Source organism: Choloepus didactylus, chromosome X (genome assembly GCF_015220235.1).
Source record: "Choloepus didactylus isolate mChoDid1 chromosome X, mChoDid1.pri, whole genome shotgun sequence".
Lineage (NCBI taxonomy): Eukaryota > Metazoa > Chordata > Mammalia > Pilosa > Megalonychidae > Choloepus > Choloepus didactylus.
Genome location: NC_051334.1, coordinates 135,251,583 through 135,261,659, shown reverse-complemented (window position 1 = coordinate 135,261,659; position 10,077 = coordinate 135,251,583). Strand labels below are relative to the sequence as shown.

Genomic DNA, 10,077 nt, shown 5'->3' with positions numbered 1-10,077 from the left:
CGTGGTCAGAGAATGTGCTTTGGATAATTTCCATTTTTTAAAATTTATTGAGGCTTGTTTTATGTCCCAGCATATGATCTATTCTGGAAAAAGTTCCATGAGCACTAGAGAAGAATGTATATCCTGGTGATTTGGGATGTAATGTTCTATATATTCTGTTAAATCCATTTCATTTATTAGGTTGTTTTGGTTTTCAATTTCCTTATTGGTCTTCTGTCTTGTTGATCTATCTATAGGAGAGAGTGATGTGTTGAAGTCTCCCATAATTGCTGTGGAAACATCAATTGCTTCCTTTAATTTTGCCAGTGTTTGTCTCATGCATTTTGTGGCACCTTGATTGGGTGCACAAATATTTATGATTGTTATGTCTTCTTGTTTAATTGCCCCTTTTATTAGTATGTAGTGGTCTTCTTTGTCTCTCCTAACATCCTTGCATTTAAAGTCTATTTTATCTGAGATTAATATTGCTACTCCTTTCTTTTGGCTGTAACTTGCATTAAACATTTTTTTCCATCCTTTCACTTTCAATTTCTTTGTTTCATGTATCTAAGATGAGTCTCTTGCATGCAACATATTGATGGTTCTTTTTTTTTATCCATTCTGCCGATCAATATCTTTTGATTGGGGAGTTTAATCCATTTACATTCAATGTTATTACTGTGAAGGCATTTCTTCAATCAGCCATCTTATCCTTTGGTTCATGTTTATCAGGTATGTTTTTTTCTCTCTCTCTCTTAATGTTCTTTAATGAACCCATACTGAATCTCTGTAGTACCGAACCTTTCTTCATATCTCTCCCCCCTTTCTTTGTCTCTCTGTTGGTAGGGCTCCCTTAATATCTCAGGTAGTGCAGGTCTCTTGTTAGCAAATTCTCTCAGCTTTTGTTTGTGTAACATTTAAGCTCTCCCTCAAATTTGAAGGAGAGCTCTGCTGGATAATGAATTCTTTGTTGGCAATTTTTCTCTCTCAGTATTTCAAATATGTCATGCAACTGCCTTCTCACCTCGATGGTGGCTGCTGAGTAGTCACTACTTAGTCTTATTCTGTTTCCTTTGTATGTGGTAAATTGCTTTTCTCTTGCTGCTTTCAGAATTTGCTCCTTCTCTTCCATATTTGCAGTGTGAACAGAATATGTCTTGGAGTATGTTTATTTGGTTTTATTCTATTTGAATTTCACTGGGCATTTATGATTTGTGTATTTATGGTGTTTAGAAGATTTGGGATGTTTTCCCCAACAATTTCTTTGAATACTCTTCCTAGACCTTTACCCTTCTCTTCCTCTTCTGGAACACAATGAGTCTTATATTTGGATGTTTTATATTATTTATCATGTCCCTGAGGTCCCTTTTGATTTTTTTTTTTGATTTTTTCCCCATTCTTTCTTTTTTTCTTTTATTTTCCATTCTGTCATCCTCCAGGTCACTGATTCACTGTTCAGCTTCCTCTAGTCTTGTACTATGAGTATCCAGAATCTTTTTAATTTTGTCAATAGTTTCTTTTATTTCCGTAAAGTCACATTTTTTTATTTACTCTTGCAATTTCTTCTTTATGCTCTTCTAAGTTCTTCTTCATGCCCTTTATATCCTGTTCCATGCTCTCATTGCTCGTCTTTAGTTCTTTGATTAGTTGCTCCAAATAATGTGTCCTCTGACCTTTTAATTTGTGTGTTTGTGCTTGGGTTATCTGTATCATCTGGTTTTTTCATATGCTTTAAAATTTTCTGTTGTTTTTGGCCTCTTGCTATTTGCTTAACTTGATAGGGTTCTTTTAGGATATGTAGACCAATTCAGACACTTATCTCTAATTTGTCAGATCTACAGCTTCATGGAGTGGACTTTCTCTAACTAACCAGCAGGTGGCATCCACAAGCTACCTATTACCCCCAAGCAAGTTATCCACCACTTTGTCTTCGTGGTGAGTGGGGGTGTGAGTCTTGTGGGGTCCAATTTGTGCACCAAGCTTGCATGTGTAGTTGTTGTTGCCCACCCTGCACATGGGGCTTGTGTCTGAGTGGTTAGGGAGGGGGGTTGGCTTTAATAATCAAATCTCCCAGGTGTTCCTGGGGATTTAAAGCTGTTGCAATAGTCTAATCCTTCAGTTCAGTCTCACCACAGTTTGTCTCTGCTGCTGACCCACACGACCTTGTTATTTGTGTATGGTCCCTGGGGCTTGTGAGTGGGTCCCTCTTCCAAGCCATGCTCTCCTAGGTCCTCTGCTGAGGGATGACTGTGCTGTCATAGGTGCTCACCATCTCCCAAGTGAGGTTGTGGGCTGCAGGACTGTGTAGGGACATTCCCTGTCTGCTGAAAGGATGGCTGAATGGTATATGTTAATTTCTCCCTTTTCACACAGCTCTGCCTTCCCAGCTCCAGGACAATTACCTAAGGGTGCAGGAAAGGCTGTTGTCCATGCCCAATATTGTGGTGTGTGCATATGTTGTCAGAAACACTTCCTGTCACACTGGGTTGTTTGGGGCAGCTCTGGGCTGTGGCTTTGGGTCTGAGCAGGAGTGCTCCCTGCCCACCAGGAAGATAGCTGTAAGGGGACACCCCCCTTTTCTTGGGAAGTTGTGATGTTTAGTGAATTTTTTCAGCCACTGGATTTATTGCCTTGTGTCTCAGAGCTCTCTCAGCCACTGGACTTATTGCCTTGTGTCTCAGAGCTCTCTTAGCTCTGCTCTTGCCTGGGCCCAAATTGCAAGTCTTTGAGGCTTTCTGTAATGGGCTTCTTAGATTAATTGTTTTAGAAAAAAGAAAAAGATTAAAAAAAAAGGCTCCTCCTTACAGGTCTAATGGGCAATTGAAATGCTAAGAGACAAGGAGATTAGAGAGCAGAGGAACCGCTCTTCAGACAAAGAAACTCACCTTCTGGATTTGCCTATGAGCCTGACTCTGCCTGAGCCCTGCCCTTTTCTGTTCTATGTTCACCAGAACTCCAAAAAGTCTCCACTTTTATTTTTGGGTTTTCCTTGCTGCTTTTGCTAACCCTATCTCCTCTCAGCTGGGCTGACTGCTACCAGATTCTCTGGTGTCTAGTCTCAGTCTAACTACATTTGGAGTTTGGATCAGCCATCTGAGGTTTCAATAAGAGCTTCAACTGCAGTTCTCCCTCCTCATTCCCAGCACTGACAGCCCCTCCTCCCATGGGACTGAGCCTGGCAGGGAGGAGCACAGTCTCCTGGCTGTGAGAACTTACAGATTTCACTGATCTCAGCTGTTCCATGTGTTCATGAGTGTTGTATGAAGTATGCTCAAAGTCAAATTGCTCTCCAGTGTCTGGTCCATGCAGTTCCTGGCTTTCTACCTACTGCCCTAGAGGAATAACTAAAACTTACACCTCAGCACTCCACCATCTTGCCCCACCTCTGGATTCAATTTTATATTTGGTTTTAAATAAGCTGTAATGTAATATTTTGATATGTCCTTTAGATACTATATTTTCTAAAGGGCAGTCCAAAATTTCTCTATGAAATAGTTGGTCTCATACAGTAAAACACATTGTAAAACCTGAGTGTTTACAAGATAGTAACTTTTTAAAGTCTGAAACTTCATACTAAAGTTCTAAAAGTTTTAAGTTTTGTTTTCTTGATGCTATCATTAAAAACTAGAGGGAGCAGCATGGAGAATTAAATCACAAGATCATGAGATGAGTACTATCTGAATCTGTAAATTGGCATTAAAATACAGCTCTAAGGCTGGTGAATGCATGTTATATGTGCTGTAGTTTCTAGGCACGACATAGTTAAGGGTTAAATTGACATTTTTAGAGTACTTAGATCTAATTAAGTTAAAATAAAACACATATTTCCCCAAATATATTTGACAGTCTGATACATTTAAACTAAATTACTTTCACGAATCCTATAGTGCAAGCAACATGAAATATTCTAAAAGTCAAAGAAATTATTTTGATTTTGTGAATTATTACTATGTGCACAGGTGAGTAATATGGTTTATAGCTAGGAAATTCCTATTTCATCACCCAAAATATAGACAGCATTGCAGACCAACAGGCACAACAGTGTAATCCTGGGTAAGAAAGTTAAAAGTATATATATATACACACACACACACATAAGTTTATATACCTTATGTATTAAGGGGAAAATAGTGACTCTAGTTTCTCTAAAGCTAATTTGTACCACTCAAATTGTATATTTTACAGATTTCTTGTAAAGATAACATCATATTTATAGTATAGATCTCTTTAAAAAATAACATTACAAGTTTCAATAAAAAAACTATTATGAACTTTCTTTCCTTTTTATACAAATTCAGTAGTATTTTCAATCAAACCAAAAACAAAACAAAGTTTGAAATTCCATCACAGTAAGAAATAAGACCTCTTTTTTCATATTGGCAAAACAATATATATACATCTCTATATATATATTCACCCTCCCCTTACTTTTCTACAGATAATATACTTTTATAGTTATTTTTCTTTATCAGAACACCACCAGTTACTTTTATAAGTAACAAGTCAGTTTTAATTCATAGTGTTGCTTCTGGATCCCTGGAACTCTAAGAACACTGGGCCCATGCTGCCGCAAGAAGATAGGACTGCTTTTTTCAATTTCTCTATTTCTACCTCTAGCTTACATTTCATTGCCTTCTCTTCTTCCAAATCTTTTTGTATTTTTTCCAGTTCTTTACCACAATCCTTTTTCAATGCTTCTACAATGCACAGCAATTCAATCATCTGTGCTTTAAGTTCACTCAGGGGACTTTTTCCCCATCATCTCTTTCTACTTTATCTTTGATTTCTAATGGAGTTAGGAAAACAGCCATATTCAGTTTAGAAGAAGCACTGGAAGGTATTGAAAGTTACACAGATGGCTTTGAGGAATAGCTTGTATCCTTCTCAAATTCAGATGGCTTTAGCTTGGCACTATCTTCTTCTTTTGCTGACTTCAAGGTTTTTTCTGGGCTCTGAGTTGGAGAATGTCCACCATTGAAGCAACCAGGTAACTTTCAGGCATCTTTGGTCTATTTGCAGTGAGATGTAGTATGTTTTCTGAGAAGGCTATATCATCAAAATTTACAAACTCTGCTTATTTAGAGTTCCTTACTGCAAAAGAATCTAGCTCTACTGATTTTGGTCTAAGCAGTAAATGTTCAGAATCTAGCTTTGGTTTTGATACTGGCTCTCTCTCAAATTTTGGTGAAATGGTAGAAACTTCCCCATTAATCTTGGCTGTAGGAGGTGATGGAGGAACTGGTTTTTCAGGTCATTTTGGATACATGGCTCCAGGAGATCTCAACAGATTATTGACTTTGGTGGGTAAAGTAGACTTCTTGGGTGGGACTTGTTGGGCAGCTGGTTTAGAAGTTTTCTGTTCTTGGGTTGCTTTTTTGTCTTTCTTCAGGCTTTATAGGAAAATTCTTCTTCTCTGCAGACAACAGCTCAGGTTTTGGAGCTGAGCCCTTAGCAGGAGGTGGTGGTTTCTTTGGCTTTGGAAAGTCCTTATCCTGTTCATTTATCTGAACAGCGAAACTGTCTGGAAATACTTCTTTACCATTAAGTTCACCCTTCCACCAGCCAGCTTCTCCAGTGTCCTTACTTATCAAATGGATTATCTCCCCCTCTTTAAAAGTAAGTGCATATTCATTAGTACCTTCATAAGCAAATAATGTTCTACAATATTCCTTAGCTTTAATTTTACCTTGAGTGTCTGTTTTTGTTACATCCACACTCTGAGTTTTGGATCCTAATGACTATGATCAAAGGCTTTTCTGTTTTTTTCTCTTCTGTTTCATTACTGGATCTTCTTCTAAGTTTCACAGAGACTTCTTAAAAAAATGTCCTCGAATTTTCTTTGGTTGTGCAGTTGGTCCAGATGCAGTTTCACTCCCATTCCCCAGGAAGGTAAAGGTGAGGTAGGCCCAGTCAAAAAAGTTTCTGAATCCTCCCATACTTCATGAATTTCACCATCATCTTTTACTTCTAATTCTTTCACAAAATTTGAAGGAAACAGTCCCAACTTGTTGTTCAGTGTTCCTCTCCACCAGCCTTCTTCTACCTCTTCATTAATATCAATAATATCTCCCACTTTTCAGCTCCAGCTCATCCTCATTCTGTGGCATATACTCAAAGAGAACTTTATGCTTCTTGGTTTTCTTCTTAATGTTTTTGGTTTCTGGATGTGGCTGAATTCCTCCAGCTGAAAGTCCATAGGTGCTTATTCATTTACAAGACTTGCTACATTTCCATGCCTTTCTCATTTGATGGGCAAATTGTCATCCTTGGATTCTGTTTGCCACTAGCGCAGCTGTTCCCACTGCAGGAGGCGGGCCCTGTGCTCCGCTCTTACCCCTCCCAAGATCAGGTGGGGTGAGAAGGCACTTCCATCTGCCTGCAGCGCTCTATGGTCAGCACAGCCAGCGCTGCCCAGGAGGAAGAGACTATGGCGGTGGCTCCTCATGCCTGAACTCTCCCATTGTCATAGGGAGAAACTGGAAGTAAAACTGGTCATGAGACTGAAACAGTTGTGAAAACCCACAGGGCAAACTCCATTAAATTTCAAAGTCTGAGAGTCATGTATAGCATGATTCCCCTCCCGGCCCCCTGCAGGGCTTGAAAGAGTGGCAGTCCCATCATTTCCAAATGCTTTATTGGCAGCCTTCTTCTCTCCAAACACAGAGTCCACACTTCCATGGAAATGATCTAATCAGTGGTATCACCCACAGTTGCATGTCACTCTCCATGGAAATGCTCAATCAAAAGTTCCACCCAACAGGATAGGGTTAAAAGATCATGGCTTTTCTGGGGTCCATAACACTTTCAAACTGGCACACAGGCAAATTCTTGGCTTCATCTCTTAGCTTAGCATCTCCAAACTTCTGTCTGCATCTCCAAGCATCTAGAACTGTGTTGGCTGAGCTCTATCTGTCTCCTTGAGCCCTCTTAAGGACTCCAGTAAACTAATTAAGACCCACCTTGAATGGACAGGGTCACATCTCCATGTAAAAATCTAATAAAAATGTCCCTTGTACAGGGACGTGACTCCCAGTGTTGTAAATCTCCCTGGCAGCATGGGACATGACTTATGGGGATGAGGTTGGCCTTGGCATGATGGGATTGAGAAAGCCTTCATGGACCAAGAGGGGGAAGACAAGTGAAATAACATATAGTTTCAGTGGCTGAGGGATCTCAAATAGAGTCAAGAGGTCATTCTGATGTTATTCTTATGGAATATATAGGTAGACCTTTTTAGTTTTTAGTGTATTGGAATAGCTAAAAGGAAATGCCTAAAAATGTTGAACTGCAGCCCAGTAGTCTTTATTCTTGAAGATGAATATAAAATTATATAGCTTACATTGATTTACCATGTGATTGTGAAAGCTTTGTGGCTCCCACTCCTTTTACACAGTGTATGGACAGATGAATAGAAAAAATGAGAACAAAATGTAAATGAATAATAGGGAGGAATGGGGGTATGGGATGTTTTGGGTGTTCTTTTTTACTTTAACTTTTATTCTTATTCTTTTTTTGTGTGTGATAAAGAAAATGTTCAATAATGGCTTGTGTTGATGAACACACAACCCTATAATGATACTGTGAACAGTTGATTGTACACCATTGATGATTGTGTAGTATGTGAATATATTTCAATAAAATTGAATAAAAAATGTCCCATGTACAGTTGGGTAAGTCACATCTCCATGGAAACAACCTAATCAAAATATCCCACCCCCAGTATGTCTGCACTTACAAGAGTAGATTAAAAGAATATAGTCTTTTTAGGTTACAGATTCAAACCAGCTTTTTGATGACTGATTCAGTCTCTTTACTTGTGATTGGTGTGCTGAGGACATCTATTTCTTCTTGAGTCAATGTTGGATTTTCATGCTTTTCTAATAATTTGTCCATTTCATCTACACTGTCTAGTTTATTAGCATATACTTTCTCATACTGTCCTCTTATTATCTCCTTTATTTTCATCCTTAGTTAAGTCCTCTCTGCCATTTCTGATTTTATTTATTTGCACCTACTCTCTTTTTTTGTCAGCTTTTTTTTCTGTCCATCAATTTTATTGATTTTCTCTAAGAACCAACTTCTGGTTTTGTTTCTTCTCTCTATTGTTTTCATGTTCTCAATTTCATTTATTTCTGCTCTAATCTTTGTTATTTCTTTCCTTCTGTTTGCTTTGGAGTTAGTTTGCTGGCTGTTTTTGTCTAGTTCCTCCAGCTTAGCAATTAATTCCTCAATTTTTGCTCCTCTTTATTAATATAGCCATTTAGGGCAATAAATTTCCTTCTCAGCAGTGCTTTTGCTGCATCCCATAATTTTTGATATGTTGTGTTTTCATTCTCATTTGCCTTGGGATATTTACTGATTTCTCTTGTAATTTCTTCCTTGACCCACTTGTTTAAGAGTGAGTTGTTTAACCTCCATATATTTGTGAATTTTCTGACCTTCTGCTTGTTATTGATTTCTAACTTCATTCCATCATGATCCAAGAAAGTGTTTTGTATAATTTATAACTTTTTTGATTAACTGAGACTTGATTTGTGACATAACAATTGGTCTCTCCTGGAGAAAGATCTGTGGGCACTTGAGAAAAATATGTACCCTGATGTTGTGGGTGTAATGTTCTGTAAATGAATGTTAGGTCCCGTTCATTTATTGTACTGGTCAAAATCTCTGTTTCCTTACTGATCCTCTGTCTAGCTGTTCTATTCTCTGATGAGAGCAATGTATTGAAGTCTCCAAATATTATAGTAGCTGTGTCTACTTCTCCCTTCATTTTTGTCACTGTGTGCCTCATGTATTTTGGAGCACTCTGACCTGGTGCATAAAATATTTTTATTCTTATGTCTTCTTGATGAATTGTCCTTTGCATTCATACATAATGTCCTTATTTGTCTGTTGTGTTACATTTGAAGTCTAATTTGACTGATAGTAGTATAGCTACTGGTGGTCTTGTTTGCATGAAATATCTTCCCAAACTTGCATTTTTAACCTATTTTTATCTTTGTGTCTAAAGTGAGTCTCTTAAAGATTGCCTTATTTTTGCTACTTGAGCTGCTAGAGTGCTGAGATATGTTAAGAAAATAAGAATCTCTGAATTCTTACTTAACTTGCCTCCTAGATTCTTGTTTCTTGTACTTATATTGTAAGCAAATATACTGCAAGGAATGCTGTCAGAAATAGTGCTGCCATGTAGAAATTTAAAGAGAAACTATGGGATAAGGTTTGTTTCTGTCTTACAACACTGGGATTTCAAACTGGTAAGGGCTTTAGTTACCTTTTTTCAATAAATTATAGGTAGAATTTTAGCACTCATCACAGGGATGCCATTTCATGGTTCATTTGAGTTCCAATCCATCAAATGCAGGTAACCAAAGTTTTGGCATCATTTTCTTCTTAGATCTTTTAAATTAGGCCTGTCCTATATAATTTCTATTGTTTGAACTGGGCAGCAAGATCTTATACCTTTTATAATTAATTTAGTTAAAATAAGCACCACAGTAAATGATAAAAATCATAATAACATAGTTACTACGTATAAGAATGGGGGAGACCCTAATAACCACATATTTTACCTAAAATCTTATGCAAAGGTTTGTGCTAGGTGGCTTCATTCAGATTAGGGGACAGAGGGAATCATTTCATGACTTTCAGTCTGGTCAATGTGTAGAGAGTCAAAGATTTAAGAAAGTGTCTTGTGTTTATTGGAAAATATTAAAGCACATTTAGGTGAAAGCATCCCAGGTGTGATAATTAATTACACCTCTGCCTTTTCCTTGGAATACTTTTGGATTGAGTCAAGTAGTATAAAAGTCCAAAGTTTCTTTGCTTCACTTTTGTGTGTATGTGTGTGTATAACTGTTCATATTTGATTTTTTTTCCTTATTTTAACATAGGTTGGAAATCCAGAGTTATCTGGCAGATTTTAATTCTTTCTTAAGTCTATTTCCATTTTTAACATCAGGTTTCTTCCTCAAATATTATTTATGCTATCTCTCTGATATAGTTTATTTATTTATTGTCAAGTATGGTCACATAAAGACCAGCTCTTGGTCACAATTAGTTCAAAAGAATTTCCATTTCTTCTTAAGGTGCTCAATAAAT

General features: G+C 37.5%; 1 pseudogene; it reads right to left on the bottom strand.

Moving 5' to 3' along the window:
* Positions 1-4,488: 4,488 nt before the first annotated feature.
* LOC119522359 lies at positions 4,489-6,424 on the bottom strand (annotated as a pseudogene).
* Positions 6,425-10,077: the final 3,653 nt, after the last annotated feature.